At 43.0% G+C, this 21,112-nt stretch overlaps 1 long non-coding RNA gene across 1 annotated transcript; it reads left to right on the forward strand.

Annotated features, from left to right (window-relative positions):
* Positions 1–15,732: 15,732 nt before the first annotated feature.
* Positions 15,733–20,242, forward strand: LOC310714495. The gene is made up of 2 exons (XR_014529839.1): positions 15,733–15,770; positions 19,823–20,242. It is a non-coding gene; the product is annotated as an uncharacterized lncRNA (long non-coding RNA).
* Positions 20,243–21,112: the final 870 nt, after the last annotated feature.

Raw genomic sequence — 21,112 nt, forward strand, 5'->3', positions numbered from 1 at the left:
CTGGCTAGCCCCACCCTCCCCATAGCTACCACATCATTATTATCTAGGATTAAGTCCCTCTAAAATCAGTGAGACGAACTTACTCACTGTCCTCTGAAGTCAGAGTATCCCTGCCACCCATGTGACACAAAAATAAAGGGCATGATTTTGATAAGAAATATGGTTACTGGAAAAAGAGATCAGTGCCCCTTCCTCTTTCCACAGTGGAGAACAGTAGAGACCATCATTTGTAGTTTGACCCCTCCTCAGGGCTTTAGTTTCAGAACATAAATATTTCACTTGTTGTCCCACTTGTAGCCTCAAAGCATAACACTTTGCTCGCAGAATACTTATGACTTAAGAAGGCAGTCTTAAGTGCTTATCCAAATCTATGCCATACGGCTTCCTCCTCACATCATGGGATAATTATCTATAAGGCATATTAATTCACCTCAAATCTCTGACCTTTTAATGTGAAAAATAGTTCTGAAAGAATAGATGGAATCTCTAAACATGAAAGGGTGAGTATTATTACTACCGAGCTTTTCAGAATCACAGTATAGTTAGTATTATCCACATGGCTAGTGAGTTATAGGATATGTTTTTACAAACGCGGAAAAATCAAGAGAGAACGCTTACAATAATCCTTCTAGTAATCCCCAAAGCTGCTTTTCAACCTTCACTTTTTATGTTGAAAAGCTAGCTCTCAAAGGTTTTTAGGACTGGTTGTCCATTTGAACATGCATTCCTAGAGCGTCACTCTTGTTGATCTATTCCTCTTCAATGGCATGTGTTCTGGCCTATGTGTAAAGCCCAAGAACAAGTCTGCATAATGTCATTCAGCACCTTGGCAATCTCTATTCTTGACAAAGAGTCTGATGTTTGGGCTCTAACCTACGTGATTCCACTGCATAGCCAGACCTCCTGCTTATCTAATGGATTCTTTCATGTCATTGAAAAGGACACATACAGACACATATATTCATTCCTCTATAAACATAGCTGAAAGGAATGGGGGAAACTGGTGCACACATTACTTCTGTATGCAAATCAAGTTACAAATAGAGATTTGGAGTGGAACCAAAGGCTGGCTGAAAAGTGGAGATGCTATTAGAATATTGAGAAAGACTCCAGATGGACATAACCTGTGTCTACAGCTAGCCCCTTATATTCGCCTGACAGATAGCAAATCCCTAAATCCCAAACAATGACAGAAATTAAAACTGGCCTTCTGGAGTTTTGACTTTTCCTCGAGGCCATGAATTGGCCATTTTGCATTTGAAATGTACTGTACATAGCAGATTATGTAAAAATAACCAAACCAATATAATACTAGCACTGAAATGAGAGGCAGCTCAGCACTTACGGTACATCTGATAAATTACATATATCCAAAACTGTAAATTAGATTTGGACATATTGAAAAACACTCACATCAACCCCTATAATATAGTCTGTTGATAAAAACTAGGGTTACTGATGTAATTATAATCTTTCAATGTAATTATAATCCAATGGTTTTGATAGTTTATCTGATCCTTAGGTCGCAAAATAGAACTTTTTGATTGCTAAAATTTCAACATTTAAAGCTCCCTATTTTCATTGGATAAATGTTGGAGCGTATGGAGTTATGCAAACCCCCATTGTACCACTGAAAATGTACGCTATGAAATGTAAAATATCTATATGGATTTATCTATATGGATTCTCAACGTAACTGCATAAAGGATTTTAAATTCTTAGTTGGGTTTAAGTATTAATTCAAACATTAACCAAACAGGAAAGCTTACTAAAACAAGAAGTCCATTCAAACAAGATGCCCAAACTGAAAAAAAATGAGATTTTTTTTTTTTTAAAAAAACACTTCTGAAATATCTGTTGGAATGAATTGTAATACAAAAAAAGAGATGTGTTTGAGCTTGTTCAGATGTACAGAGATAGCATATGGTACAATCTTCATTGGACTCTACCACAAGTTTAGAATACAGGTGGAAGATTGCATGATAGAATATACACACATTGAAAAAATACACTGCATATGTCAAGGAGAAAAGTTTTAATTCTATCTACTGTTATAGTCCAAATGCCATCAACTTGTTTTATCCCTGCAACTCTGATTGCCACAAGGTTGCACTAGTTTCATTTGTTCTAATGGGCTGAAAGAGATGTGCAAATATATGAAAAAGAGCAAAAGAGAATCAGCAGATCAGGAGCGCCAGTAACTCCAGCAGACCCACTGGCACAAAGCCACCAACTGTTGGGGTGCTAATATCTCCTCCTGTGATCTGTCACTGCCCTCCTCTTATAGGGCTCTCAAATCAGCAGTAAAGATTTTAAGGAAGATTTTAAAGAGCAATCCCAAGGGATTACATGAGAACTCCCATTACTTCTTTACCGCTTTGTTTTATGTCATCGGCTGTGATAGATAGATTTGCTTTCTGACATGGTAGAAGAACGTGCAGGAGCTTTCAGTCAATGTCAACTGCTGCGTTGAGGAGTATTCTGGGTTCCTGTTTGGGGACAGTAGATACTGGCAGAGAGAAGAGCAGAACGATTATTTTTAATAATGGCACTGCCTTCTTCACTGTTACGTGTCTTTCCAAATCTAATCCATTTTTTTTTTTTTTACTGTTGTCAGTTTTGTTTAAAAAATTGTTCCAAGTCTTATATATTTTCACAATCAGGTGAGAATGCCTGAAGTCTTGCTCCAGGCACCTGTGCTGCTGAGCATCTGGACTAGTAAATTGCGTGGCGAGATCCCGTCTCCCCCTTGGAAATAAAGACACAAGACACCAGTATTTTAGGTAAATGGGCAAAAATAGGCCACAACTTTATTGATTACAGGAACTGAGTGGTATTGGCTTAAGCATTGGTCCTATCGACTAACCAGCTTCAGTCTGATTGCTTGGTTAACCACCAGTAGGGGGAGTCCTGCGGATGTACATCAACTAGGAGCTCCCCCGGGGTCACCACTCGGGGGCGTGCCTTAGGCCCACACCTCCATAGGCTTAGGACAAGGTCACGCCCCCTGGAATCCTTTACCGGACCACCCTTTGATATGGGGAAAGGTGATGGCGCTTCCTCCCCCCCACTCATCTGCATAACAATACCCTTACCAATGCCTAATCGCCAACGCCGAGGAAGTTGTGACGATTTGCTATGAGGTAGGTGAAAAACCAAATGGCTGGTGCCAATTTGCCAAGTGGAAAAAATTCCCACCAGGCCCCTTGACGGCGACCAACCGAAGTCCATAGCAATAGCAAAGAGCCAAATCTAAAGGGTGGGAGGGTGGGAAACCGGAGCAACTGGGGTGCTGGAGCAGAGAAAGAGGGAAATCCTTGGCCACGCCAGCCCTAAATAGCACGGGCCACGCCTCCCAGGCCAGCCGATTGGCTGGCAAGGGAGATGATGCGGGGCCTACAAAAGTGCCAGTGTGCCGTAACTGGGGGCACTTGCTTCGCGCTGCCGAATACCCACTCTCCCATCCCTATTTGTAGGTTTTGCTGCTTTGGCCTTGCTTTGGATCGGGTCGCCTACTTTGGAGCAGGGGCTGGGTAGGAAGTTTTTCCATTAGGCAGATTGGCTGTAGCCACTTGGTTTTTGCCTACCCCCTTAGCAATCGTCACAACTTTGTAAGGTTTGGCAGTTAGGCATTGGCTTATTGAAGTGTGTGGGAGGGGAGGGGAGGTGCGGCCATCACATGCCCCTCCATGAATAAGGGTATTCTGGTAAAGCAATCTGGGGGTCCTGGATCTCGTCCGAAGTCCGCTTAAGGGGCTAGGGCCATGCCAGGACCACAGGAACCCCGGGGTGAGCTTCGCTGGTCTTCATCGATGTTGCTCCCTCGTTTGGTATTTACCCTTTCAGACCTCCAGCCAGAGAGGTAGGAGTCAGATACAGTCTGTTGCCAATGCCTAAGCCAATACCACTCACTTTGCTGTAATCAATAAAGTTGTGGCCTAAATTTTGCCTGATAACTTAAACTAAAATTACGTGTCAGTGTGAAGTTATTTTCAGGGGAAGGGCTTGGGGGCCTCGAAGCGCAACAGAATTCACCTTCCCTTATTGCAGAATTTGATTTATTACAATGCAGAATTCTGCTTTTCCTTCAAAGGCTTGGACATACATAGCATTCCACGCAAGCCATATCACCATCGCTCAGAAGAACTGAAGCTGCTTCTCACAAGCTCACTTGGCTTATAGAAAGGACATTAAATCTTCCTACTGACAACCCTATCGGGTGTGGGAGAGAAATAACTAACTACACCACTTTGAAGAAGCCGCTCTGTTATTTCCAAAACATTAGTTTTGTTTTGATATACAGCCAATGCAAGTTTGAGAGGAGAGTGTGGAGTTTTGCCCCTCCTTGTTGCTTTAATATCTGTGGATCAGGCTTTTATCTGCTCTAGCAAAACTCTTTGAGGCATGTGAATTAAAATAAATTAAAAAAAATTCACAAGATGGAGAGGCACTAGGATACGGCTCTTTATCATCCCCTGCGTCTATCCTCATTCAGGCTTGAGGCATGTATAATCACCATGTTACATAGGCTGTAAGGCAAATAACTTTGAAAGGCTTAAATGAAACGCCAAGGACAGAGTCTTAGGTTAAGTGAGTGTCTCTCCCCCTCCCTTCGTTTTCAGTCTTTCTGGCACATTACGGGACAAAGTCCATGTTATGTGGAAGAGACCTTTTAGGACACGCCAGCACATTTCCCCCCATCATCTCAAATCCCAACCATCCGTGAAATCAAAGCTCAGGCACGTTCCTCCTATGAGACCACATTTGTAATTACATTGTTTGGGAACAACATTTTATCTGTTTAAGGTGGTACATGACCCCAGTCAAGCTGGCAAAAATCTATCATTTGCCCGATAACAAATGTTGGAAATGTAAAGAGACTGAAGGTACCTTTTATCACCTTTGGTGGACATGCCCGAAGATTAAGGCCTTCTGGGAAATGATCTATAATGAAATGAAAAAGGTACTTAAATGTACCTTTCCTAAAAAACCAGAGGCCTTTCTCTTGGGCATTGTCGGCCAATTGGTGACAAAGAAAGATAGAGCTTTTTTCATGTATGCCACAACAGCAGCAAGAATACTCATCGCAAAGTATTGGAAGACACAAGATTTACCCACTTTGGAAGAATGGCAGATGAAAGTGATGGACTATATGACACTGGCCGAGATGACAGGCAGAATCCGTGACCAACGAAAAGAGACGGTGGAAGAAGAATGGAGAAAATTCAAAAGCTATCTTAAGGACTACTATAAACTTAATGAATGCTAAAATGCCGTGGTTTCCAGAAACAAAGGGGTACAGGGATATAAGGTCAGATTATAAAAGAGGACTAAGATGATAGAGATTGGAAAGTAACAATTGGGAGTTGCTAGTTGAACTATGGACATTGGGATGCAGAGAGGGGGGGTATGGGGAAGTCCAAGAAAAGAGGTTTATGAAAATATGTTTGAAACTATACGTGTATGTTTGTCATTTTTAGTGTTTGTCTGTTTTTCTTAAAAATGTTGTAAAACTAATAAAAATTTTATAAAAAAAAAAAAAAAACATTTTATCTGTTTATCCTCCTCTGGAGCATTTTCTGGTGATCATTCATCCAGTTTCATTATTAGAGGGAGGCAGGGAAAAATAGAAATAGAAATCAAAGTGAAAAACACCCAATATACAACACTGACCTGACTACAATGGGAACAGTCTTTAGGCTCAGGCCTGTACAATATTGTAAGACCCATCACCAAGGCAAAGACAGCCCACCAACATGGCTGACTCCACCATTAGGGTTAAGTAGCCCACCTAAGTAGTCAAGTTTAAATGGCACTAAAGGGTGACAAACGGAAGATCTTTGTTTTAAAAATGAGGATTTTCTTTGCCTGGCCCCCACAAATATCCTGTTTGCTCATCAGGCATGTACTGGAGCTTTCCAGCATTTTGATAAACCTTTTGTTTTTTTTTTGTTTTTGTTTTGTATCGTATTGCATTTATTATTATTATTTTGCTTTTTGCTGGTAACTACAAAAATAGGATTTGTCTATAGGATCGTTGTTATGTACTGAGTTGAATAGGATCCAAAATGCAGCAGTCTGATTGGTCCTAGAACAATAGGATTCAGAATGCAGCAGTCTGATTGGTCCTAGAACAATAGGACCCAGAATGCAGCAGTCTGATTGGTCCACAGGAGCCACCCAATCCAGCTCCAGATGAAAGTGACTCCGCAACCTGATTGGCCTACAGGAGAATCCCGGAATTAGCCAATCACTTGGGGCCATTGTGTAAATAATGTATATAAAGCAGAAATTCTGGGGGAACTTCCATTCCTCCTAACCACTATGAGCTGAATAAAGAGCATGAAATCCATTCTCGACTCCAGGTCTATTTCAATCATCGTCACATTCTGTAGTGGATGGCATGGTAGGGGGAAGGGACTTACCTGAGTTCCTGGCAGGTGAGTCAATGCCTCTTGCTGGAGGGAGATGGGTGAGGCAGTGGGGAAGGTAGCATGGTGCAAACACATTGAAAGGACTGCAGGATTGGCTTCACTTAGGCATTTGCACTGCACCTACCGTGCTTCCACCTCCCCTTACCCCTCCCCTTACCCTTTTGGTAAGCAGCAACAACTAATCTGCTGGGAGGTCAGGTGGGTGCCTCTGCCCAACACATTTTCCACTGCTAGTCATGCCACAATGCATGCCACAATGCATGGCTGGCAGGTTGCACTTAGCTTGGTAGATCACAAGTCGTGCAGGCCTGTTCTGGTTATTTTTGTTCAAATTGGTATTTGAACTGTAATGCCTGTTTGGGATTTTTTTTTTTTTTTTGTAAGTTCAGCATGCAAAATCTAGTCACTATTCTATGCACCCACAATTCTCACCCCCAAAACAGCATATGGGTCCTGATAAATAATGTGGAGTTTGCTGTTGATTTCAATCGGATATGGATTGCATCCCAAAACCTCGTCTATAATACAGTTGCTATATGTCTGGAATTTCCCAGATATAGCCAGGTTTCGGCAGTCAGAAGCAGTATCCAGAAGGAAATTACTTATATGTCAGGGGAAATCTGGGCATTTGACAACCTATGTCAGAAGCATAGGTTTTGGCGAATTTCCTTTAAAATAGCTCGAAAAAGCTCATCATCTTTGCCAAAGTTGTATCTGAAAAGTTGTGAACTGTAGTTCTGTGAGGGAGACAACACAATTTTCAGCAACCTAACAAAAATCACTGGTGGAGGAAGAGGGGGGGAGCGCACCGCCCCCAGTACCACAACCCTGGTGGGATGTCATTGCAGCTGCCCCCCCCCCCCCGTGCTGGGCGCCACATCCCCAGGTGGCATGCCACATCTCCTGGGACATACGCCAGCCATGCCCCCACCTGCTCTCTACCCCAAGTGCCAGAACATGAAGCTCTGCCACTGACAAAAATGGAAAATCTTCAGCAAAATTATTCAGCAAAATCCATGTGAATTAACATGATATAGAAATAACATATGTTTACAACAGGGGCAGCCAAAGTAGTGACCTCTAGATGCTGCTAGACTGAAGCTCAGATCATCCCCAACCATTGGGTCAACTGGCACAACTACTGGGTCGTTCCTGCAAAAAAATGTGCTTTGCTAAATGCGCTCTCCTGCAAAACACACATTTCTAAACAGATTTAGAGACATGAGTTGAAAAATACAGGGAGAGTGAAAGCCAGTGGATAAGCGATCTGTGCATCAGTCCAGGAGGTGTTGATCAGGTCAGTTCATCATACCAGAATTCACAAATATTGAATTCCTAAGGAATCTCTAATTATCCACCAGGGACCACTTTGCCAACAGCAAAGAGCTGAAGAGCAGCACCCCAATCCCCGGATTGAATCTACATTGCCAAGACTAGAAACATTACTAATTAAACAGTGATGATTTAGAATTAATAGCACAGTGAAGAGAAAGCAACTTAAATGGCCATTTTTACACAGGTATTTGAGCCTGGAAGAAGGAAACCAAGCCTTTAAAATAGAGTTTGACTTACACCACCCTTTTTGCTGGCATATGTTCTGTCTGGTTGCCAGGTCACATGACTGAGCGGAAAGAGGTTTGGAATAGGTAGAAGTTTCTCTTTGTTCTATCTTATCCCTTCCAGGCCCCATAATACCTCCTTCTAAAGACTTGTGCCTGTTTACATTATACTACCTTCTTTGATGATCACTCATAGCCAAGTAAGATTGTCTTGCATAAACACAGTTTTAAAAATGAGTCTGTAAGGAGGCCACTTCTGGATCCACATGTCCTTCCACAGTGGGGACATGGGTTTCCAGGTGAGAGTTGATCATGGTGAGGGTTTGCCAAGCATGCCTTCCTCTTAGCACGCTTCTCCCTTTTGTCCTGAGTCTGAGCGTCTTCAAAATCCATGACACCTTTGGTAAAGGCTGTTCTCCAATTGGAGAGCTCGCATACCAATGTTTCCCAGTTGTTGGTGTTCATACTACATTTTTTTAGATCTGCCTTGAGAGAGTATTTGAACCTCTTTTGTTGACCATCAGCATTACAGTTTCCATTTTTAAGTTTGGAATAGGGTACAGGGGTACCTCAGGTTAAGTACTTAATTCGTTCTGGAGGTCTGTTCTTAACCTGAAACTGTTCTTAACCTGAAGCACCACTTTAGCTAATGGGGCCTCCTGCTGCAGCTGCACTGCCACTGCACGATTTCTGTTCTCATCCTGAAGCAATGTTCTTAACCCAAGTTAATATTTCTGGGTTAGTAGAGTCTGTAACCTGAAGCGTATGTAACCTGAAGTGCATGTAACCTGAGGTACCACTGTAATTGCTTTGGAAGATGACAATCAGGCATCCACACAACATGACCTATCCAACGAAGTTGATGCTGAAGAATCCTTGCTTTGATACTAGTGATCTTGGCTTCTTCCAATACACTGGCATTAGTTCGTCTGTCTTCTCAGGTGATGTGTAAAATTTTTCGGAGATACTGTTGATGGAATCTTTTGAGGAGTTGGAGATGGTGTTTATAAGTGGTCCATGTTTCACAAGCATACAGTAAGGTTGGTAGTACCATAGCTTTGTAAACAAGCATTTTGGTTTCCCTGTGAATGTCCCAGTCCTCAAACACTGCACTCCAGTCAGGAGAAAGCTGCCCTCACAGAGCTCAGATGACGCTGGATTTTGGCAGAGCCAGGATGAAGGACTTATGCCAGCATACGCCAAGATCACTCTGTTCCACGCTTGCTCATTCTGGTGGATCTTGGGTTTGGATCAAGCTGTTAGGGTTGTGCCAATGCTAATCCTACTCAGAGTAGACCCATTGAAGTTACTGAATGTGACTAACTTAGGTTCATTAATTTCAACGGATCTACTTTGCGTAAAACTCGGTTTGGTACAACCCTTCAGCTAAGTTTCCTGCACATTTCTGAGAGGTGTCAAATTGCAGAGGCGAACTACTTAACATATCACTGTCTAATGACCTGCAATAATGAGAAATCCTAACAGTATTACTGTATGCCTGTTCATATAGCTATTTATATCAATTATGCACAGTTCTGCTTCCATTCCTACTGCTGCTTAATGTGATTTAACCCATTAAACAATCAGTCGGAAGTTGCCAGGATGATTACAGGATTATATCGCAGCGGTGTGCTTTGCTGCAAAGGTTATGTTTTTGAGCACGGCCCTTTAGATGCAGCTGTGACACCTCAGGAAAGAAACTGAGAGCTGTGGGGCTGGCTGTGTGTGCCAAGAAGAGGGAGCAGGGAGCAGCATTAGGCCATGGAACACGTGCTACAACCTGATGATTTGAGGGCTGGTGCAGCATCATATCTAAGAGTGTAAGTTGGGATGACTTCCGTTTTGATCCTGGAATATCCTGCTTTTACTTAGGACACCCCTATTTTCATTGGCGAAATGTTGGAGCCTATGGAGTTATACGACCCACCCCCCAAGCCAAGAAGATAAGTAACTATACAACCTTTAGAGACATCTGAAGGCAGCCCTGTGTAGGGAAGTTTTTTTAAAGTTTAATGTTTTTATACATGTCAGAAGCCACTCAGAGTGGCTGGGGCAACCCACACAGATGAGTGGGGTATAAATGATAAAATTGTTGTTGTTGTTTTGTTGTTGTTAAAAAGGACGCACCTATTTTCATCCAAATTTCTATGGAGTTAAAAAAAGAAAACCGTTAAATTTCATTCCATTGTCTCCTGAAAACAAGCAGAAGGCAGAAGGATCTTGTTTGCACCTGGTGTTTTCGTTAATGTTATGGGCATCATGGGATTTGAAGGTGTAATTATTATTGGAAACATAGGAAATCCTCAATATTTACCCATAGCTTCATTGTGGGATACCTAAAAGATTGTCATATACCCAAGTGATCACTATGCTCTACAGGAGAGGGCCTCCTGCAAACCATCTCCTCAGGTGGTCTGTTCTGCACATTTAGGAGCCAGTTCTTTCGTTTGACAGCACATAATCATTGGAACTCGCTCTTGTTATATATGTGAGATCACCCAGACACTACCTCTGTTTTCTTTTTGACATTTCTTGAAAGAACTTCCTTTTTCAAAAAGCCTTTTAAGATAGTCCCAGATTTAATTCCTGTCATCTCCAGGCAGGGCTGGGAGAGACTCTCAGCTGAAATGTTGGAGAGCTGCTGCCAAACATGTTTGTCTCATGAGAGCCATTGTGGTGTAGTGGTTAAGAGCAGTAGACTTATAATCTGGTGAACCGGGTTCGTGTCTCCGCTCCTCCACATGCAGCTGCTGGGTGACCTTGGGCCAGTCACACTTCTCTGAAGTCTCTCAGCCTCACTCACCTCACAGAGTGTTTGTTGTGGGGGAGGAAGGGAAAGGAGAATGTTAGCCACTTTGAGACTCCTTAGGGTAATGATAAAGCAGGATTAAAATTCCAAACTCCTCCTCCTCCTCCTCCTCCTCCTCCTCCTCCTCCTCCTCCTCTTCTTCTTCTTCATGCTTTCTTCAATTTGCCCCTTGTTTTCTAGACACAGGTCTGAGAGGTTTCTTTTCTTCTGTCTTGCCACTTTTACTGGGGAAACCAGCTGTTTACCACTGAATCGGAACAAATGACAATCCGCAGAAGACCCAACTGACATTTGTTCGAAATCAGCGATAGACAGATGGTTTCCCCAGGAAAAGTGGCAAGACAGAAGAAAAAACCTCTCTGACGTGTGTCTAGAAAACACGGGCTACATTGAAGTGTGGATGAGCCCTCAGTGTGGACAATACTGAGCCAGGTGGATCAATGGTCTGACTCATTATAAGGCAACTTTCTATGTGCCTGAGGTGTATTTTCAAAGCATCAACTTCCCCACCTCTTGCCTGGCCCTCTATTCCTCCCAATAAGTAGCAGTGAATTAGAATGATCTGAGTTGTGCATTGCTGCTGCAGATGGACAGTGTAGGTTGCATGAGGAATTCTTCCCCCTTTGTTTCCAGGGCCGGAAAAATGGTGATGCTTCCTTTCCACTCATAGCTGTCAACTTACAGATTTGAAAATAAGGGACCAGCAGCCTTGAAAATAAGGGACCAGCAGCCAAAATAAGGGACCTGCAGCCTCACCTGTTCCAGGCACTCCAGTCTTCCTGTCCTCCTGCAGTCTGGTCAAACTCATGCTGGGTAGCTTCGAGAACACTGTCCAACCAACTTTGTAACCAGAGGTTCAACTGAATAGAATCTGAATCACATGCACCACAAGGCCTATGCAGCCTCAACTTAAGATGGCTCCCCGGCCTGGCTTTCCAGTGCAAAGTTTGCAGCAGCACGTGCAACAAAATGGCGTCAAGCATCCAAAAAACCCCTCAGCTTGCATTAACTAGTCACACACAAGGCATGCAAGCTCCACCCCCCAAGTCGTTCTTAGACTTCTTATTGGGTGAGCAACACAGCCAAGCAACACAGTTGGAGCCTCCCTCCTCCCTGGCCGGCAGGGAGGGAGGGAGAGGAGCTGCTTCCTTTGAAATTTAAGGGACATCATTTAAGGGACATTTAAGGGACATCCATCAATAAGGGACAGCAGCGGGACATGGCACTGGAATAAGGGACTGTCCCTTCAAATAAGGGACACTTGACAGCTATGTTTCCACCTCTTTAATCAAGGGGAACAAGGGGAAAATCCTATAGAGTTAGGGAGACGGTGCACACATCAGGGAGAAGGGCACTCAGTTCACTAGCATCTCTGCAAGTATCCCAGTTATGTTTCATCTGCCTTATAGCTTCCACCTTTTGTGTACAGCAACCTGAGGATTTCTCCATTTTGCCAGATGGGAAAATCTGTCTGGCAATCAGCAACAAAAGTCAATTGAATTCAGAGGGAAGGTGAGCAGGTGCTCAGCATCCCCTCTCCCTGGAAAACAATGATATCTGAAAGTGCTTAATGTAAATTTATTGTATCCTTACTCTGTTTCTTGACTGGATATATATATATATATATATATATATATATATATATATATATGCAGGTTTTGGTGTCCTCGGGTGTCTTCCCGTGTAAAAGTTGGGGTGTCTAGGCGACGTTTCGACGAGGTCTCACTCGTCATCTTCAGGCTGGTGCTTTCGGCTTCTTGTTACTGGAACAGAGCGGGATCTCAGTGTTTGAGTTCCTATAAATACTGTAGAGGGGTGTGGTGTATTGCCTCAAAAGTTCTGGGCAGAGAACTAAAGCCTTCGTGGCTTTAGCAACTAATCCACACCTAATGACCCACCTAAGTGGTACTCAGAATATCACTCAAGAAATCACTCAAGATATCCCTCAAGTAATTAAGGAACAAAAGAAGAAAAGAACACTAGCCTGGGAACTTCCCCTCTGCCCAGAACTTTTGAGGCAATACACCACACCCCTCTACAGTATTTATAGGAACTCAAACACTGAGATCCCGCTCTGTTCCAGTAACAAGAAGCCGAAAGCACCAGCCTGAAGATGACGAGTGAGACCTCGTCGAAACGTCGCCTAGACACCCCAACTTTTACACGGGAAGACACCCGAGGACACCAAAACCTGCATTCCTGTACCCGTGAAAATCTACGAAAACATATATATATATATATATATATATCGACAGCATATGATTAGAACAGCATATGGTTAGAGCCACATTTGAGAAAAAGGAATCTGCAGCTATTTCTTCACTTCATAATTATAGCATTAAATATTGTGTTTACTTTACAGCTCTTCATAACCTTTGCTTGCTGTGTAGTATTAACAGGCTTAATGTCTATGAATTTCTGTGCGCAAGGGAGGGATAGGGTGTGTTGAATGGGAAATCACAACAACAACTGGCTATTGTGCTCATTCTCCTGAGGCAGAATGTGTACAAAATCTGTCCACAAAGAGGGAATTGTGCCCAGTTCCCAGTTAATATTCCTAATCTTGTATATTATCTAGTATATTGCCTATTGAGGTACACACTTTCCTCAAGGCCTATTGATGTCTATTTATGGTGACCAGAGAACGTGCGTACCTGCTGAATAACACCTACATTATTTGCTATGAAATACCAGTGCATTAAGGGATGCAGGTGGCATTGTGGGTTAAACCACAGAGCCTAGGACTTGCCGATCAGAAGGTCAGCGGTTCAAATCCCTGCAACGGGGTGAGCTCCCATTGCTCGGTCCCTACTCCTGCCAACCTAGCAGTTTGAAAGCACCTCAAAGTGCAAGTAGATAAATAGGTACCGCTCCGGCGGGAAGGTAAATGGCATTTCCGTGCGCTGCTCTGGTTCGCCAGAAGTGGCTTAGTCATGCTAGCCACATGATCCGGAAGCTGTACGCCGGCTCCCTCGGGCAATAAAGCGAGATGAGCACTGCAACCCCAGAGTTGGCCATGACTGGACCTAATGGACCTTTACCTTTACCAGTGCATTGCATAGGATTCTGTGACATGTTCTAATTTGCATACCCAACACATGAAATTCATTGGCATAGGAGTCAACTCTTTGTTAATAATAATAATAATAATAATAATAATAATAATAATAATAATAATAATTTTTACCCTGCCCATCTGGCTGGGTTTCCCCAGCTACTCTGGGCAGCTTCCAACAAGTGATTAAAAATACATTAAAACATTAGTCATTAAGAACTTCCCTAAACAGAGCTGCATTCAGATATCTTCTAAATATCAAATAGTTGTTTATTTCTTTGATATCTGATGGGAGGATGTTCCACAGGCTGGGCGCCACTACCAAGAAGGCCCTCTGCCTAGTTCCCTGTAACTTTGCTTCTTGCAGGGAGGGAACCGCCAGAAGGCCCTTGGCACTGGACCTCAGTGTCCAGGCAGAACAATAGGGGTGGAGACGCTCCTTCAGGTCTGAGGCCATTTAGGACTTTAAAGGTCAGCACCAACACTTTGAATTGTGCTCAGAAACGTACTGGGAGCCAATGTAGGTCTTTCAGGACTCATGTTATATGGTTTTGGCAGCCATTCCCAGTCACCAGTCTAGCTGCCACATTCTGGATTAGTTGTAGTTTCCTGGTCACCTTCAAAGGTAGCCCCAATATAATATTTGAGGGAGCCGGCTCCTTCCCAATTTGATTGGCATTGCCATTCAAATGGTGTTCATGTACCACGCCATGTGATCAGTTATGCAGGGCGGGACTTACCTGCTTCCTCCCAATATTTTATTCAAGTTGTTCATTGACTAGGCCTCGACATTGATTCCCCACAGTGTTGTTTCTGCTTGAAATGGTTGCATCCACAATGAGTATTTTCAGGCAGTGGGGCATTTAGATCATGTTAGACTGTGGACATAATGGTCCCCCAAGGATTCCTCTGTTTATATGCTTATGTAAATAGCTTATTTCAAATTGTGGGAAGCCTATATTGCTAAGTTTTTTCCACCCTCAGCCCAGCCACCTCTGCTAATTCTAGACCTCGGCCCCAAAGTCCTGCCCTGGTGCCACCATTGAGACTAGGGAAACTTGCCCTCCTTTAATGATATTCTTATTGAGCAATCATGAGTCATGCTTCCAAAGAATCCTTTAATTTCCCAGGCTCTCTGGGATGTTAGGATGCTGTCAGCAACTCCCAGCTGGTTGTCCAGGAAAGTATAAATATTTATAAAGAGAGGCTATAGAACCCAGTCTCTTGCATAATGGCATTGTCCCAAGTGAATCTCCACACACCCCCGTCTCTCCCACTTCCTCATTCATCATTCTCTTTGTCTCCTCTACGGGTGCTGCTACATGCCCTCTGTCTTTGAGCTCTTTGCTCTCCTACTTTTAAGGCTTACTGGGTTCTGGGAGATGGTGGTCTGGGATGCTTTCTAATGACAACATGTCAGCCAGGTGTTGCTCTGGCTCTCCCATAATTTCCCAACTTTTCCCCTCATCTGCCTCTGGGCTGTGACCTTCCTCAATCCCGTGTTGTAAATCTAAACTGTCTTCCTCTTCCTCCTCCCTGGAAGCGTCAGGATGGGGAGGAGGTCTCCACTGTTCCTCCTCTGCCCAGTCCCTGACAAATAGTTGTCTTTAACAGTGGAAGCAGGTTTTCAGATTATACACAGCTCTTCTTCAGGCTTTCATTATAAGAGCAAAAAAATGAACATTCAATAGTCCAGATAGAAACAACTGGGTAGTCAGGTTGATGGTTACTTGGTTGCAGAAGTTTACTAGCCATTGCTCTTGGCATGGAGATGGTCTAGGTTGAATGCAAACATGCCATTCTGATGTCATGTGTGATGTCACAAAGGGGATATGCTTTAAGTCTTGGTAAAGTCAAAAGCAGTTGTCAAACAGACTGCATCTCAGCCCTGTCAAGATGGATTTGCACAGTAGGTGATGAATAATTTTATTTGGGGATGTATTAACTTTTACTATTGGGGAAACATTTTAGATTGGTTTGCTAGTTTGTAACCCATCAAATTGAAGCCAATAGATATACATTCACAACCCTGTACCCATCGACTTTATGTGTGACTTTGGGACCGATTCATACATTTCCTTTCTCCACTCTGTAGCAGCTTTTTCTCTGTATTTGAAAAAAATAACCAAGAAGTAGAAGATAAGTGTCTTTGAGCTCTTTTCTCTCCTACTTTTAAGGCTCTCTGGGTTCTGGGAGATGGTGGGTCTGGAATGCTTTCTAAGGACAACATGTCAGCCAGGGGTTGTTCTGGCTCTCCCATGATTTCTCAACTTTCCCCCTCATCTGCCTTTGAGCTGCTTCCTTCCTCAACCCCCTGTTCTAAATCTAAACTATCTTCCTCTTCCTCCTCCCTGGGAGGGTCACGCTGGCGAGGCAGTCTCCACCATTCCTCCTTTGACCCATCCCTGACATGGGACAAAGTATGAAAACCACTATCATGCATCTTTCAAAAGAGCACTCACCTGGAGACAACATCTTGAAGGCACAATGAAAACTACATGTATGTTGTATGCATGCACTATAGAGTAGGGGCAGTATGATCTAGACACAGCGCTGGTGGTATTTATACACCATTTATAAGACTGGCCATTTACAATATTCCAGACAAGTGATATTTCTGATTGGGGTTATCGAAAAGCAGACACATGCTTTCAATCAGACTAAATAGCCCCAGAGAGACCCACATGGAGAGAAGCATTGATGTAACATATTGCCTCCAGGTACCCGAAACAGGTTCTATTCTGAAATAATTTAAGCAATCATGGGCAACGGCAACTTTTTAACCTTTGTAGAATGCTTTATACCCATTACCCTTGAAATCATACATTACCATGTCACTGCAGTGGCACTCTCTGTGGAGCGATAACATGGGTTTGACATATAGCCTCTGTAGGCCACGGCTGCTGTTTTCACCTTTGCAAAGGGCATTTCTTCTCTCCATTTTAAGTTCCAAACCTTGAGAATTAACATTGTGCCCAAAAGGGCATATATGGTGAAGACTGAGCAGCCACTTTGCAGGCAGAGTAGAATCAGGGCTTTTCCCCCCAGCAGGAACTCACTGGAACTCAGTTCTGGCATCTCTCAGGTGGGCTCCATTGCCATTCTAGGTGAATGAGGGAAGTATTATTTATGGTGAGTTCCGCCACCTCTTTTTCTAGAAAAACAGCACTGAGTAGAATCTTCAGAAATGGAAGCAACATTAAAGGAAAACTCATGCCCCATTTCCTTTTACCATTCACACATTCCACACAAATTGAAACTGGGTGTGTGAAAAGAGAAAGGCTCCTCTCTCCCAACTGACTCCTCTTAGCTCTCTTATTCAGGGCCTCACACGCCAGGCTAGGTGGGGCGTGTTATGTATTAAGATTAGTGGCAGTCCTCACTCAGGGCCACCAGTATGTAAATGAAGGATTGAAAACTGTCACTCCTGATTGGTTAACTAGTTGTGAGTTGTTACTGTTTCAAGTTACTTAGTATTATATAAAGCAGCCAGCTAGGTTGCAGTTAGTCTGATTCCAGGAACAGTTCTAACTGCTGCAATAAAGAGCTGTGAATCCAACAGAGCTGTGTCCTTCGTCCATCTTTTCCACTATTTAACAGGGCGTACACACCACAACCCTTTTGTAGTGATCAGTTATGTCAGGCGTATGGAACTTCAGGATCAGAAGCCAACAGCATTCCCTCAAACCTATCTATCTGGTCCTTGGGACTCACCCCACACTTCTCTCCAGTCACACTTTCTCTCCCCAGTCTTCTCACTGAATCTCCTAGAACATTTTTGAGTTTGACTGGCTGGAATGTGTCCTTGAATGCTGATAATACTGGATAGAGGAGCGTGTGTGTGTGTGTGTGTGTGTGTGTGTGTGTGTGTAAAAACCTGTACAAAGGTAAAAAATACATTTACTGGAACACCCACTTTTGTCTCTGGTCCCAAAGGTAGCTCAGAAGTGAATGTGGCTGAGAAGTGTTGCCTACCTCTGACATGTGGTGAAGACCACCCCATATCCCCTTTATTCTCCTTTCTAGGGTTGCCATATTTTGAAGGGCAAAAAAGAGGATGTGGCGTTTGCCCATTCCTTGTGATTTTGTTTGTACAGAGGGATGGAAATGGTTGATGTAGATTGACCAATGAGAAAGCTCAGAGGCGGAGCCTTCCTGGTTTTGAGGCTGAGCCCAGGGATTTTACCATTGGGAGATAGAGGAGTCAGAGTCAGACAGAGCCAGTAAGACAAACATAGCCGTTGTGACAGCTATAGTGATAGACATGGGTAGAACTGAGAGAGAAGAGTGTGACAGTGTGAGATGGTGCCACATCTAGTTAAGGGAGCGCATTTGAGAAACTGTTCTGAATATATTTAAACTTGTTTGTTCTTCAATAAACTTTAATCTTCGTTGTTGACTTTACAACCTAACTGAGACTCAGTATTTCACCAGAAGAAACCCGGTTGGTGGCAGTGGAAGAATAAGCAATGGTGTACAGGTCAATAGTCCATGAAACGACCGGGGGCTTTGTACGAACGCCACAGAGGACCATGACAACTATCATTTTAAATACCCCTACTATATGTAGGCTATAGAAGCTGTGATATATTGCTGAGAGGAGCAGAAGAGAAGGGGAAAGCAAGTCTTCAGCTGCCAGTTATGTCTATGTCTCATCCAGAAGGTATAGCCAGAGACATTTTGGCAAATTTAAAAAATCCACCCAGACAAAAAATTTAGCCCTGAAAAAGAGGACATGCCCTGGAAAAAGAGGACACATGGCAACCCTACTTGACACAGTACCTGCTTTTGTGAATGAGGCTACTACATTTCAGCATATCGCCTCTTGGCTCAATCTGCACTGGTTTTCCAGAAGATGACTTGAAACAGAATAATATATCAGATGTCTGAGGTGCAATAGAGCATCTGCACAATTGGTCAGTGGACTGAAAATGATTAAAATCACGATGGCTTTGGCACACCAAGTCACAACACTGAAATGGTAATGCACAGGGAAACCAAACCTTGTTTCTGGCAACTTTGTGGCTTGTCTCAGTAGCCCCTTCTGAAAAACCAGAAAGCTTTCTCCCTCAAGTGCATGGCTAATGAATGAAGCTTCTCCCTATTCTCTGCTGTAACCCCACTCCTCCTTTCTTCTCATTTCACGTGGAAAAAAGGGTGTCTTGTCATTTGGAAAGAAGGACCCTTAATGGAACCAGAAAGAGTTGAAACAAAGGGGACTTGGGGAAATCCCTCCTTCATCTCTTCTGTGTGAAAAAGGCTGCTGAGAGAATATTGTGTTGGAAAAGCAGACCATAATTCCAAGGGATGCAAAAACAGATTTCATTTGTGCACCCACATTTTACACTTTGGGGATTTTTAAGGAGGAGAAAAGAACCACAAGCCTGGTCACATCACAGTCCAAAAACAGAGATAGAGGAAGGATATATATGTTCTGCTTTTTGCAGTGATTGGGACCAATGTGATGTTCCAAACTTGATTTTGGATGGGGCAGCGACTCCCAAGCAGATTGTGCTGTTCTCTGGATTTTACAATACATTGTCGGTGCAAAAAAGGTGTGCCAAAAATAAATATATAAAAGTGCATTGAACTGCATATTTTTCTAGTAAATACATTGAAAAGCACTGAAATCTGTGTGTTTATGCAAAATGCTTGCATAAAATATGACTTAAATGAGTGCAATGGGATAAACCAGACAGAAGAGGAAGGAAAACTCCTATGGCCAAGTGCCAACAAGACCAAAATGGGGTGAAATGAGCCCTGGACCCCAGTCTCCTTCTACTCACTACACATATCTTTTAAAATCTCCACAGCTCTTTGCAGCAGATCTTGGAGTGCTGCAGATTTGTGAAAATAATATCCCAAGCACAATGGACTGTTGTCCAATGACCTCCCTGCACTTGTGTTTTTGTTTTTAACCTTTTCCTCTTTCTCTTTCTCTTTCTCTTTCTCTTTTTAAATGCAGTGTGAACTGTAGTTATTTGCTGCTGGCATCCATCTGTCTTGGGTGACAATGGACGATTGCACTTTCAGGAGTGAAATCCCAACCATTGGAGAATTGCAGCGCCTGCTGTGGCTGTGGAGACCTATATGGGAGAGACAAGTTTTGTTGCAGCTGGGGCAGATGAAGGTGTCTGGCTGTGCTGATTCAGGTATACCATTGCATTTTTTTCTTTCTGCGCTCCTCCCAGTGGTCATTCCTCCTCTGGTCACTGCTGCGGATACAAACCTGTCTGTCTCCAGGAACTACAGTCGTCTGCTAGGGAGTCCCACACACCGAGATAAATGTTGCCTGCTTTCCTGTCAGGTTTGCAGTTCTAAGGTGCTTGATTATAAGGTATCAAATAAAACCAGCATTTGCAAAAATGACATACATTAAATCAAATATATTGTTTTGAGAGACTCTCTATTCGTGGAGGGACGACTTTCCAGTGAGCAGACTGCATCGCGAGATTGGACTGTATGTGAAAGAGCTATATTTGTTCTCCGCAACCCTTTGATTTCAAACAACTATCCAGAGAGTCAAAAATGTTACAATTTGAACTAAGCAATTTTGAGAGGCGATTTCACATATGCAATCCAGAGGCCTTCGTGCAAACTCCTACAATTGCAATGATTCCGTTATCTCATTTCAGCTGCATAGCATACTCCTTTCAAAAACACTGTGCCCCCTCACCTCAACATTTGGTGCACAGAATAAGCCAAGAGCCTTGTCAAAATAGGCAGTGCGGGGGAACCCTGATAGCTACATTAAAGAGCTACATCTTAAACATGTAGAATGCAGCCTTGTATTTCTCACTTCAAAGACCAGATTACACCCGCTAATGTTTGAAACAACATTTCGTGTTATTTCCTTTTCCTTGAAGTTGTAGCTATCCTCGATGAGAGGGTGCCACATTACGACACAGCCCAATTTTATACATTCAGGATTTACTTATTTTTGCATTGCTTTTTTTTCTGGGGGGCATCAGGGGTATACATACCCCTGAACATTTTGTGAATTGAACATTTTGTGAATCTTTGTACTTTTTTTCCATTTACTGTATTTATTTTCCCCGATTTGAACTATAAACTGGTGATTTCATTGAGTCAAAATGAGAGTACACCTTAACGTTGTTGTTTATTTTTTTTGGGGGGGGGAGCACTGACTTAAACCTGCATTCACACAATGTTTGTCACTGTAAACTATTGCAGTTTCCTTACTGCGAACTTTATTTCCACTTCAGTCCATTAAAAAAAGCCACTGCTGAAATAA

The sequence above is a fragment of the Podarcis liolepis genome, assembly GCF_965112155.1.
Source record: "Podarcis liolepis genome assembly, chromosome: 8".
Classification (NCBI taxonomy): domain Eukaryota; kingdom Metazoa; phylum Chordata; class Lepidosauria; order Squamata; family Lacertidae; genus Podarcis; species Podarcis liolepis.